The following is a 12,384-nucleotide window of genomic DNA, read 5'->3' as shown; positions in this document are numbered from 1 at the left end:
TGGTGAGTGTAGAATACTGTGTTTTGTATAGGGGTGAAATATAAAAAAGACCTATAAACTCTCAAAGAATTATAAAGAAACATAACAGTGGTTGTCTGTGGGGAGGTAAGGGTATTGGGATATGGGATGAGAAAGACCATTTTCATTGAATACATTTACATTTATTTTTTTTTAACTTTCCAATCATGTAAATATGTTACCTATTCCAAAAAAATTTTAAATAAAAGGTAAAGCTTCTGTGGCATTTAGGGTAGTTCTCAAAGGGATAGTTAGACACGTTTGGGGACTGTGGCTTAGGTGCATTTCCAACACAGCTGCAACGTGATGCTGGCGTGCCTTCTGTTGAGAAGCAGGTCTACGTCCTGTCCCTCTGTAGCTGGGCAGGCAGGTAAATATGGCAGAAATGACACCCTGAGACATCTGAGGGTGTGCCAAGAGAGGTGACGGAGCTTCCACCTGGTCCTCTTGGGATGTTTGCTCTCAGAACCCAGTTGTCCTGCAGGGGGGAACCGAGGCCAGCAGCCCCGCCCAGCCCAGGTCCCAGCCACTAGGCCCTGAGTGAGGGGGGGCACTGAGATGGCCAACTAACTGCCACGAGATGAGAGCCCCAGGGTGGGACCTGCTTCACTGAGTCCAGCCAACCCCCAGAACTGTAGAGACAAGAACCAAATAACTGTTTTCTTTCAATCCCTTAAGTTTTGAGGAGCAGTTCTTGGTTTGTGCCTCTGTCTTACACTTGATTTTCCAACATGGAAGCTTTCTGACACACTTAGAACAGTTTACCTATAAGCCCAAGGGGGTAGCAGAAACCAACCTGGGGGCAAGTATTTAGTTGGCCCTATGAAAGTAGGAATAGTCTAAACAAATGAAACATATGACTCTGGATGCCCATGGGGACCACAAGGGGCACCATTCAGCAGGCTGCTGGGTACCAAGGTCTGGGCTCCAGAGAGGGGATGTGACGGAGCTGAGGATGCAGGAGGCGTCTGGGTAAAGGTGGTCATTAAAAACCAGGGCCGGGAATGAAGTCATCCAGGTGGAGTGCACAAACAAGAGAAGGAGACCCCCGGGGATGCCCCACTGAAAATGCCAGCAGAGGAAAAGGAGCAGGTAGAAGTCAAAGAATCATCATCAGGGAAGAAGGAGGAAAATGCAAGAAAGAAGAGTTCAAGAGCTGGGCATGGTCAGAGGTGTCAAATGTTACACCGAAGATACAGAGAGAGCTCTGGAAGATTTGGCAATGCAGAGGTCACTGGTGACCTCTCTATAGGAGAGTAGCCTTCCTGAAGTGGTGGGAAAAAAAGGAAGCTCTCAGTGCATTCCCATCAATACAAATCACTGCAACCAAACTTGATGAGACCAAACAGCAAATAATTTGGGGCTCCCTGCTTTATCTTCTGAGCAACATTAGAGGGGAAAAGGCAGAAAGGGAAAAATCAAAATGCATATAATAGAACGAAACAAGGGAGACAAACATTAACAAATTGAGTAGATACCGTCTGCACAACAAAGAGGCGACTGAAAAGCACAAGGTGAGGAAAAACTACCTCTTGAGTTCATCTTTTTTTTTTTAGAGAGAGACTGTGAAGGATTCCTTTGTTTTGCTGGCCGTGCACAGTAATGTCAAGGCCAAGTACAAAGGTGTGCAACAGCATGGGGAGTCCACAGGCTTCATCTAGTCAGCCAGTCCTGAGGAGCTGGAGTGGCTGCAGGGGACGCTTTGTAGAGGAGGATGCAGGCTTGGGTATCAGGGAGTGACGTCTGCTGTGCGCACGGGACACAGGAATAGGGCACTAGCACCAAGCATCGCCATCCCGCTCTTTATGGAACGCACATTAAACCATACCTTAAAGGGAAATGGCCTCATTTCTCTAAAATGCCGGGATCGTGAATGAATGCCCCTTCTATGCAAATACTAAAATGCCCATAACTCAAAGCATATGAGATTTAGCCACTAAATCCTATTGAGCTTGCTACATGAACAATTTTAAATCTTCTCTTGGAGTAAGGCTTTCTCATTTGTAGTGACAAATATGCCAACAGACAATAATAATAAATACATGGAAATGTTTCTAGAATCTGCAATATGCCCCCAAATTTCTGCCATTATTCCTCCTCCGTGCATAGAAAAAAAAAAAACAGGCATATAAAATGGATTGGGACTCAAACTATAGAGTGAATTAAGTTGAAATGTCAGCACAACCATATTGTATGTCAATTGTTAACAGATACTTTGATGAAGTGCTTACTAAATCTTTAATTGGAGATGGAGTGTTTCTATAGAAAGGCAATGACTACAAAACATTTATCACAGTGTCTAAAGCCATAACTACAGACATTCTCTCCCATCCTCTGGTATCAGTGTCAGTATGGTGAATCCAGCATTAATATTAAAACACGGCACTGGAGACATAATTATGGGTTGATACAAATGAGGTTCAATGTTTTCTCCCAATGAATTTTCCTTTTAGGGTCATCTTAGTGTATTACACTTGAAAAATAACAGAAAAAAAATCGAGCTACAAGAGAGGGGGAAACATTGCCAAAATAAAGATAACTCTTCTTATATACTCAGGCCGTCTTTTAAAGTGTTGGGTCTCAAAGCGCATGGCTGCAGAATACTAGTGTTCTGCCACTTAAATCAAATATTGGTAGTCTAGCCCAACTCACAGGGGAAAAAAATGGTAATATTTTTCTTTTCTAAAGTTTTCTTCCCATGATTTTTCATAAATTTTGAGGGTTGGCTACTCTTAAGGTAGTCTTCAATTGAGTATAAACAGGTCTGATTCAGCACAGAATTATGGATTTGGTTATTTTCAGTTTAGCGCACTGATCACGTTCATGGTGTTTAGGGAAGAACAGCACAGCAGACGCTGTCCGTGCTACGCCCTGAGCTCTCAGGACTCATTGTTTCAGAGCAAGCCAGCGTCTTCTATGAGTCAGCACCTGCAGCCCTTTGCCCTGGTGCTTTACCTGGTGACTGGAAGCTGCCGGAAGTCCCAGAGAATTCGCTTCCCCTAAGGAGCCTTGCTCAACCAATGACGGATCGCAAGGGTGTGTATATACCCAGCCGCCCATCCCCAGGAGAGGCCAATTCTGGGATGGGTGCCCTACACACTGGCTGCCGGAAACTCCCAGCAGGTTTAAACTCCAGTGGTCCACGATGGTGATGGGCTCGATGGTGCGCCTCTCTGGCTCATTTCCCTACTTCCTTATTTCCCTTCTTTATTTGGGATTTCCTTCCAAATAAACCACACAGACTCAAATCCTTGTCTCATGTAAGGACACGTGCCATGATTTCCCAACGTATGGCCAGCTGAGTATGAGAACTGCTGCTTTAGGACGTACCATTGGCCAAGCACTAGGCCCCTGCCAGCACTGGGCAGCAGAGGATGGAGGGGGACAGGGTGGACACTGGGACAGCTGGCGTCAAGAATGTAGAATCCAGGCCCTGAGGTACGGGAGTACCAAGGTCTAAGCAGGACAAGAAGCCAGAGTGATGTAGGGCCGCCCCAGGCAACTGCTGACTTAGGGAGTGAGTGAGTGTGTGTTTGGGGCCGGGGGGCAGAGTTTGCTGAAACTTTACCAATGAAGCCCCCAAAGGTTGCAAACCCAAACCCCCCATCCCTACCCCACCACTGGGGACTAGGTGGGGAACAGGGATGAGAGAGACTGGCAGAGGGGTGTGAGCCTGCAGGGCAGGGGTGGGCAGTTGCCGCCTCCAACTTATAAGACCCTGAGAATCTAAGTCTACACAGCCAGAGGGAGCACATCTCCTGGCCACTCAGCCAGTGGCCCCAGAGGATGTCCCTCGACCAGAGACACCAAGGCAGGGAGCCAAGCCTGGCCTTAGAAACTGTTGAGTAAGAGATTTAATCAGGATAAGGCCACGAATGCAGTGACCTTAAAATCGCAAATAGCATAAAGATCATTATTGAACTTGGCTCGTTTTAGAATTTAAAAAAGACTTTATAGGAGTAATAAAATAATATAGAAAGTTTAAAATATGGAAAAAAGTCAGCCATTGTTCCACTGTTCAAATGCAATTCTTGTCCCCTTGAGGCACCCCTCATAGACCATTTTCCTGAATACATCTTTCATGGAACAGTATTCTGTTCACTGAGCGGGTAATGACTTCTCTCATTACTAATCTTCCTGTTTTTAAATATTCCACCAACCTGGTGTTCTGTAACTTGACACCCTCCTATACTGGATATTCAAGTCACTTGTAAGTTTTCACCATTATAAATAATGATGCATCTTCATACAGTGGCATTTTCCAATTTTCAAATTATTTTCTTAAGACAGAATTCCAGAAGCCAAAAGGCAGCAATTCAGTGACATCTGAAACAGGAAGCCCCCCTACTTTTATCATCTACAGTTCTTGGATTAGTCATAAAATATAAACCAGGTAACAGAAACTGGCATCCTCTTTCTCACACACAAAAAATGTTAAGACAAGGTCGACCAATAGCATCATAAAAGTTACATAGAAGTGGTGCTGGGAAAACTGGACAGCTACATGTAAAAGAATGAAATTAGAACACTCCCTAACACCATACACAAAAATAAACTCAAAATGGATTAAAGACCTAAATGTAAGACCAGACACTATAAAATTCTTAGAGGAAAACATAGGAAGAACACTCTTTTTTTTTTTTTTTAAACTGTAGATAAGAACACTCTTTCACATAAATCACAGCAAGATCTTTTTTGACCCACCTCCTAGAGTAATGGAAATTAAAACAAAAATAAACAAATGGGACCTAATGAAACTTAAAATCTTTTGCACAGCAAAGGAAACTATAAACAAGATGAAGAGACAACCCTCAGAACGGGAGAAAATATTTGCAAACGAATCAACAGACAAAGGATTAATCTCCAAAATATATAAACAGCTCATGCAGCTCAATATTAAAAAAACAAACAACCCAATCCAAAAATGGGCAGAAGACCTAAATAAACATTTCTCCAAAGAAGACATACAGATGGCCAACAAACACATGAAAAGATGCCCAACATCACTAATTATTAGAGAAATGCAAATCAAAACTACAAGGAGGCATCACCTCACACCGGTCAGAATGGCCATCATCAAAATATCTACAAACAACAAATGCTGGAGAGGGTGTGGAGAAAAGGGAACCCTCTTGGATTGTTGGTGGGAATGTAAATTGATACAGCCACTATGGAGAACAGTATGGAGGTTCCTTAAAAAACTAAAAATAGAACTACCATATGACTCAGCAATCCCACTACTGGGCACATACCCAGAGGAAACCATAACTCAAAAAGACACATGCACCCCAATGTTCTTTGCAGCACTATTTACAATAGCCAGGACATGGAAGCAACCTATGTGTCCATCGACAGACGAATGGATAAAGAAGATGTGGTACATATATACAATGGAATATTACTCAGCCATAAAAAGGAACGAAATTGGGTCATTTGTAGAGACGTGAATGGACCTAGAGATTGTCATACAGAGTGAAGTAAGTCACAAAGGTAAAAACAAATATCGTATATTAACGCATATATGTGGAATCTAGAAAAATGGTACAGATGAACCGGTTTGCAAGGCAGAGATAGAGACACAGATATAGAGAATAAACGTATGGACACCAAGAGGGGAAAGCGGGGGGGGGGGATGGGGGGGATGAACTGGGAGATTGGGATTGACATATATACACTAATATGTATAAAACAGTTAACTAATAAGAACCTGCTGTATTAAAAAAATTAAATGAAATTTTAAAAAAAAGTTACATAGAAGAAGGCCTGATGGGAGAATTAAAAAGCAAAGCAGTCTTTGATACTAAGTATAGGGTTTGTGCAATAAACACCAATTTCTGATCTTTAAAATGAACATTTGAAGGTCAATAATAATTTCAAGTTAGACTCCTACACACTAATTCGTGTAACAGGCCTTCTGTTCTAATGATCAACTGCTCACAGAGCAACTTCTAGCCTTTTAAAGCCTGCTCTTTACCTGGCCTGGTGGGATTCCCTGACACTGACATTCATTCTCTCCCATATGCCACTTACTGGGCCCCAATTCAGCTTAGTTTGCATCACTTGTTTTCATCATTCTTCCCCCCGCCCCACCAACTGTCCACCCTTTCCGGCAGACTGGCTGAGAGCAGAGCAGCTGGTGGCTGTGGTTAGGGGGCAGTTAGGCTGATCTCGTTGCTCAGCCTTGCTCCACACTCCTGTCTTGCCAATGCGGTAACTAGGTGGGAAGGACCGGAATCAAGGCGCGAACCCTCACACATCTGCCTTGAATACGTGAACTCTGCAAGTCAGGAGAGTTCCCACACTCCTACCTGGGCTGTGTCCTGCCTTGACAGTTCATTTCTATAACAGGAAGCAAGGGAGGGGGTTGCTGATGGAAGGCGGAAGGCAGGAAGGAAGACTGGCTCTAATTTAAAACCATCTTAGGAGCTCTAAAGAGTTCCAGGCTGACTGATGGGCACATTTACTCCTCAGAACCCTTTTCATAAATACCTACCCCTTAACATGCACTTCCTAGAGGCAATAAATACCGTCACTGTGTGTCAGCCTTATGGAAGGCAGATTTCCAGAGCCACTTCTTTTCTCCATGGCTCAGAGCCACATGATTACAAGCCTATTAGACCTGTACCCTGAGAATACAGCGCTCAAGCCCAACCCCACCAAGACTGGCGCGGAGGCCTGCTCAATTTCTGCACAGCGATGCGACTTTCCTTCCTTTGCTTCGGGGAAGACGGCAGCTCATCTCTTGTAATAAGGTCTACCTCTGAGACAGGTAGGGATCGAAGATGTATTTTGTCATCAGCGCTGGCCAAATAAATAAAATAACTCTCTAATAATATTTAGTCATGGAGAGAGAATGCTTCCTGGGGCTGTTTGGATCATGTCTTATTTAAAACTGGACTTCGAGTATGATTTTCTCTTTGTTCTCAGAGGAACTGCCTGGGCTTGAAGGTAGGCGTGGTGTGCCTCTGGAGGACGCTGGTTCCTGACGAGGGACCACGCTGGGATGGCGGGGCTCTGGAGGGGTAGGTCACTGCCAGCTATCCCGCCCTCCCTCAGCTGCATGCAGACAGGTGTCCTCCACACACCCAGACAAGAGCAGTCAGCTTTGCCCTTCTTTCCCCTCAAATGACAGGTCTCTAGACGCAATGTCATAAAATCTATGCCAGAACCTCAGCCTGATGTGCCCAGAGATATCAAAGAAGGAGAAAAAAATAGGCTCTTGGTGGTCCCTGTCACTCTGAAGGGAGAGGGCCTCAAGGCCCACCACGCCCAATCTACCCCAGGTGAGCTGGACACCTGTATGTTGCCGCCACCTAGTATGAGAGATGCTGAGAAGTAGCACATCCAATGAGACAATATCCAAGGAGGGGCTCTGCAACTCTAAAGGGTTAAGTAAACCGGAGCATTAGCATTATTTTCCCATTTGGAAGCCAAAGCTCAGTGATTTTTAAAGTACACATTCTTATAAGACTACTTTGGCTGCATAAAATATTGTTTGCCAGAATTCATAGAAAAATACCATCCAACAGTCTTCAAAGGTATATAAATAATTCAGTATAAGCCTCCAACCAACATTTCCGGGCCCCCTCTATCTATATCAATGCTGACTAAATCTCTATATCTATCCCACCTTTATGCGTTCTCCTGGCATGCCAGGCTTCTCATTCATGGCAGTTAATCTGGTTTATAACTTGACGTTGTGTGTGTGGTCATGTGCTTAATTCTGTCTTTATCAATAATCTGTCCCATGATGTCTTTGGGCCGCATGAGTGTGGAGACTGTGTCACTTTGTCTCAGCATTCTCATCCCCAGGACCCTGCCTGAGCATGTATAGAAGGAAGAAAGGGAGAGAAGGAGGGAGGAAAATGAGCAAGACATGGTGCTGGGCACCAGGGGTGCTCAATCCAATAGCTGTGGAAGCGCTCACTGCCCACAGAGGAGGTAATGCCAGGGCAGCAGGAAAAGTGATGCCCAGCAGAGGGGCCCAGTGGGACCATGGGAATGCAGAGTTGTTTCGGAAAGGCTTCCCTGCAATAGGCTGTGCCCTTGCAGGTGCTGCAGGGGTTCCAGCTTTCGGGGCAGATCCGGCCAGAGACAGGGGCAGCAGGAAGGCACGGGGATGCAGATCAGACCTTTACTGGGCGGGAGGCCAGACCCAGAGACGGCACTCCTGGGTGGAAAGGGCAGACAGCCCTGACTTCTAGAAGACACCGCCACATTCATCCAAGGCGTTTTCACCCGCCAAACCCATCACTGAGAACCTGTGATTTCCCCAGATTCACACTAGCCACAGAACGCCTTTCTATTCCTAGTTCCAAGATTGGTGCTGTGGGTCTATGTGTACATGAGAGAGACAATGATGAGGGAATCACGAGTCCACTGTGGTTTGTTAAACACACCGTGCAGAACCACACGGCTAAAACGGTGGGGCAGGAGCTGCCATCCTGAGGCCTGCCCTGCAAAAGGGGATCTGTCTGTCTTTACCAGAGAACTGTGATAAACGAGCAAAGACAGACACTGGTCAGGATGAGCCACTTTATTTAAAAGCTTCGACAGCCCAAAGTGGTTTAACATAGATGCATGGAAGATTTATCTAGATGATAAAATACCTGAACTTGAAAGACACATAAATTATAATTTTGCAGTTTTTTTTTTTTCCTTTTAAAATTTCACATAGTCAAGTGCTTTAAGTAATGCATGAAATGCACATAAAGCTGTCTGGTTAGCGTCTGCAGAGAACCTCTGCTTCCAGACGGGACAGAGTTCAGAATCAACGCCACCCATCTGTGTCTGTGGCCTTCCGTTTCCTCATCACAGTGGACAGCACTGAGAGGATTAATCAATATAATAATAATAACAGCAGCTATTACTGACTGAGTACTTCCCAAACCCTGTGCTGTGCATTGAGGACGGCACACCACACACTTACATATGAGCATTACTGACTGCTCATAACGGCCCTACAAATGAGGGGCAATGAGTCCCATGTTACAGATGCAAAATTGTACTTCAGAGAGCTTCTGTCACGCATGTGAGGTCACAAAGGCAATTTCATCTGACTCCAAAGCTGCAGTGTTCACCACTAAGCTGCAACATACATGAAAATCCTCGGCCCTTAGCAAGGGCCTAAAAACATTAGTTATCTCTCCCTATCTTCATACTCCCTTCTTTTAACAGCACACTTGCACACTGAGAAATTTGATCTGTGGGTTTAGGTTCCTTTGTTCATTCATTCATTCATTCATGCCTTCATTATGGGCCCAGTATTCTGCTGGGTACAGGGCTTACAGAATTGGATTCCACAGCTCCTGGACCGGTTTCAGGCAATTACCATAGCCACAGGAGGGCAGGGGTCAGCATGGAGCAGGGGCAGCTATTCACCGGGGACCCACACCCAGCTGTGGGTTAGGGACAATCCAAACAAGACAACGTTGGATCTTTTTCAACCCTAGTTTTTCCCCCATGCTTTTGCTGTGTTTTCTTTGGCCTGAGTCTTCAGGCCTTCTGACAGCCTGGCTGCCCAAGAGGCCTTTTATCACCCAGAACACCGCTTTTTCCTGCCAGGGCTGATGCTTTCCAGTAAAACCACTGCAACAGATAACACAACTCCCCCACTAATCACCCTGCACAGTTCCTCAGAACCAACCTCTCACCCCCACCTCCTATCTTCTGCCTGCCTTGTTTCACCAATTTTTACCCAGAATAAGGAATAATAACAATAGCAGCAGCAGCAGTAACTTCTACATGTCAGGCACTGCTCTATGTATTTTAGGTACATTAACTCATTAAATCCCCATAATAACCCTCTTAGGCGGGCACTATTATTACTCCCATTTTAGTTCACTTAGGGGAAGAGGGAGGAAGGTTACATTTCTTCAGGGCCAACTAGATGCCAAGCACTGTCTTAAGCTTGCACAATCAGATAATAAGTGACTTGCCCAGGGTCAGGCACAGAGCTGGGAAGTAACAAATAAGAACCTGAACCCAGGTCTGTGACTGCCTAACCCAGCGGTCTCCTTTTGCTCTCCGCAGGTGGCACTGCCTCGGTCTGCGAGGGGAAACAGAGTGGCTGCACAAAGCCTGCCCTCTCCCCCTCTTCCCCCAGCACCCTTCTGTTAACACCTGTCCTCTGCTTTTTTAATTTTTTTACCCCTACTCACAAATGGTGCCAGACTCTTCTCTCAACTGTGTTCTCCACTCTCTGGGCCTCCCGGCCTGTTTTCATGGAGCAAATCCGCAGTCTCCACCAACAGTATAAACCGAGCCAAAGAAGGAATTGGCATCATCCAAGCCAATAAAATATACCAAGCAGTCGCCAGCCGGTGTTTTCTGATGCTTCCAAACCTCTCCTAAATCCCTGGGGGTCCTCAGCGAGGGACCAGTAGGGTTGCTGCCTCTTGGGAGTTTTCTGGCCCGTTTTGGGGGGAGATGCCACCAACGAAAATAAGGAAGTAACATGCTCAGCAGAGGAGTGTGAGCCTTATGTTCTCAGGGGGTTCATGGTGTTGGCACTAACAGGTGAGCCTTTCTGGGAAATGTATACCTGGCCCTGACGGAAGCAGGAGGCTTTCCCTGGCAAGGCGATTGGATCAGGCTCTCTCCTCTGGGCTCCAGAGCACCACGGCTGAGACTACCAGTGTACTTCACCTGGCCCACCCTGCATGAGCTCCAGGAGGGCAAGGCCAATGTAAAGTGGGCACCAGTTAAATATTTTAAGAATGAATGACTAAAGCAGTCCTCATTTTAGAGAACAAGCTGTTTGAGAGATTCTACTCAGACAAGGAGACAGGACTCCAGGAGAGGGGAAGTGAGTGCCCAGAGGTAGCACACTGCGTTCAGCCCAGATCAACACCCTGCTCCATCCACAGAAACCTTCACCTTCACTTCACTTACTGCACGCTTGGAACACCACTAAGTCATTTACATGCAAAGTCTCAATCGTCAATGGGGAGGAACAGTCCCATTTTACAGAGGAGGAAGTTAGGGAACTTGCTTTGCTTCCCACTTTCAGTGGGCAGGTCCCACTGACCTTCCTTTTCTCAAACAAGCCACACTCTCTCCCAGCAAGTGTGTTTGCTCCATCGTTCTCCACCTCGGGACCCTGCCATTCATATTGAAGTGTGAGCTCCAGCATCCTTTATAGATGGGGACCACCGGCTAAATGCTCTCCCAGCACACTGCACTTCTTATCTTCACAGATCTTTCAGTTTTAACTTTTACACTCACGTGTGGAGATTACCTATTTGCTGTGGGTCTCTCTTACCAGACCGCGAGCTCCACGGGGGGTGGGCACTACGTTCGTTGGCCCGCACTGTACCCCCCAGCACTGAGCCCAGTGGCGGGCACTCATATGGCATGCAGGATTTGGTGGATCCTTATTTGCATTTGTTGAGTGCGCGAGTGCTGAAGATGGGCTCGGGTCTGAGCCACAGGGGTGCTGGGGTTAGGTCGATAACGCTGTGGCGAGAATGGGCAGCGCCGGCTGTACACAGGAGGCGTTCTGGGGTTCATCCGACCCAGACGGGCTACCGGGCTCCGCACTCCGCCGCCACCTGTCGTCCCGGCGCGGGCCAGGTTTCGGCGGGCGCCCGCCAGGGCAAAGGCGGGCTGAACAGGCCCGGCCTTGGCTGCGCTTACCTGCGCGTCGCGGGGCTCCGCAGAGGCACTCGGCGAGCCTCTGGGGGGGGACTGCAGGGGACTGGAGGCCCGGCGGCGCCGAACCGGGGCTCTTCGCCCGCGCGCGGCCCCGCACCCAAGGCCCGGTGAAGACCGCTCCAGGCCTCCGCACGCACCGCCCTTTACGGTTGGGCAGCCAGTCACCTGCCCTTCCCACCCCCGCGCTGGGGAGAGGGCCTAAGGCGAACTTGACCCTGCGCTGCAAGGGCTTCCCGAGGTGGGCGGAGTCAGAGAGAAACCGCGGCGCCCAACTTCCTCCATGGGGGCGGGTCCTAAAGAGACCCCGCCCAGCACCCCGCCCCTTCATGCCAAGCCACGCCCCCAGCGCCCCGCCTCTGCTCCCACTCCCTGGCTTGTGTGCGCCTTTGCATTTTATTTTTCTATGTTTTGCGTTCCGTTTTATTACTTATTTTTATTTTTTACTTTCTTTTTTTAAAGATCGAATTTAAAAATATATCTAAGTAATGCATGAGCACTTTTTACAAAATAAAATTACCTGCATGTTCTTATAATGGAAGCAACAGAGCCCTCTCCCTTGCGCCCCACCACGCAGTCCTTTATAGCACTTACTGCGTTGAGTTCTGCTAGTGCTTACCCCCTTGTCGCTAAAAAATAAGCTTACACAGAGGTTTCTTGAGTTATCTGTTGACTTTCTGCCATGTTCGATGAGGATTTACTCTCTTCCTGCGC

The 12,384-nt window shown here is 46.9% G+C and overlaps 1 protein-coding gene across 1 annotated transcript in view; it reads right to left on the bottom strand.

The window, feature by feature from the left end:
• NMNAT3 (nicotinamide nucleotide adenylyltransferase 3) overlaps nt 1-11,943 on the bottom strand; it is a 115,784-nt gene extending 103,841 nt beyond the window's left edge. Inside the window, exon 1 of the mRNA XM_059920215.1 lies at nt 11,656-11,943. The gene's annotated coding sequence lies outside the window, so the exon portion shown is untranslated. The remainder of the gene's footprint in view (nt 1-11,655) is intronic.
• Nucleotides 11,944-12,384: the final 441 nt, after the last annotated feature.

This window comes from Balaenoptera ricei, chromosome 4 (genome assembly GCF_028023285.1).
Source record: "Balaenoptera ricei isolate mBalRic1 chromosome 4, mBalRic1.hap2, whole genome shotgun sequence".
In the NCBI taxonomy this organism is placed as follows: Eukaryota; Metazoa; Chordata; class Mammalia; order Artiodactyla; family Balaenopteridae; genus Balaenoptera; species Balaenoptera ricei.
The sequence above is the reverse complement of the archived record's forward strand: the minus strand, read 5'-3'. Positions and strand labels throughout refer to the sequence as shown.